Here is a 1233-nt window from a genome sequence, read left to right on the forward strand (position 1 = left end):
GAGCTAAAACTACTTGCAGAAACAGAGCTGCTGGGAATTATAGTCTTTGGAGTAGTTTTAAATTCAAGGCCTATTGCCGATTATTTGCTTGTCATTAGATTGGGTGCAGTTCCCTCTGTGTAATGCAGAGCCTTGTGTCTCACTGTCCCCTTTTTTTGTCCCTGCTCTCATTGCACCCACATGTGTTACCCTACTCACAGGATTATGTTCCTCTTCTGCCCTGCAAGACCGGCCAACTGCATAGATGTAAAAAAAAAAAAAAATAAAAAAAAAAAACATTTGAAGCCTCTCCAATTTACCTCAGATGTGGAAAAAATTCCTTGCCGACTGCAAGATTCAATCGGACCAGTCCCTGGATTTGTATTAGTAATATTTTAATTTTAGTGTCCTGTAGAAAGCCATGGCTTGCATCTGACATTTGATAAAAGGATCCGCACACACTTCTTTCTTTTGCAGTGGGGGGTCACTGCAAAAGAAAGAAGTGTGTGCGGATCCTTTTATCAACATTCACGTTGCTAGGGGACCTTGCCGGGTCGACGGAAGAACGCACCACCTCTGCAGGATCAGTGAGATTGGGTGTGCGGTAAGAAAAATTACATTGCATTGCATCTGACATTTACCAGGACGACACACATTTATTAATGACATCGGCATGCTTAATGAACAATGTTTTACGTCAAACAAACCCAATTTTCGTTGTGGATCTTTGGACATTATACAGGATCTAATTTTCTGATCCGTAACTGTAAAAATGAATGTTACTAGAAATGCGGTATTTTACATACTGAGCTGTCTTCCCTCCTTAGAGTATGTAGTTATAATGCTTCTACTTTCAAGCTTTCAACAGTTACGGGCAGAATTATCAAAATGTGAGTTTCGATTTTAATAAATAACAACTATTCACTCTATGGGAATTAATCAAATGGTGACTAATAAATTTCACCCATTGAAAACGCTTCTCAAAATCCTATAGGAATGAAGAGAAGGTGGGTGAGTTTTTATTTATTAAAATCTAAACTCACATTTTATTTTAATAAATCTGCCCATTACTATCTCCATATCATTTTAAATGATTACACCTTCCTAATTTGTTGTTGGTACAGATACCACGAGATGTAAATAGGATCACGATTCATCAGCACTGTGATCTCGGGAATTAAATAAAAACGCAGCAAAAAGGAAAAGTCTTATTTTGAAAAGTGTTCTAGGAAAATGGTATTCACTGCAGGAAGC

Source organism: Xenopus laevis, chromosome 1S (genome assembly GCF_017654675.1).
Source record: "Xenopus laevis strain J_2021 chromosome 1S, Xenopus_laevis_v10.1, whole genome shotgun sequence".
Classification (NCBI taxonomy): Eukaryota; Metazoa; Chordata; class Amphibia; order Anura; family Pipidae; genus Xenopus; species Xenopus laevis.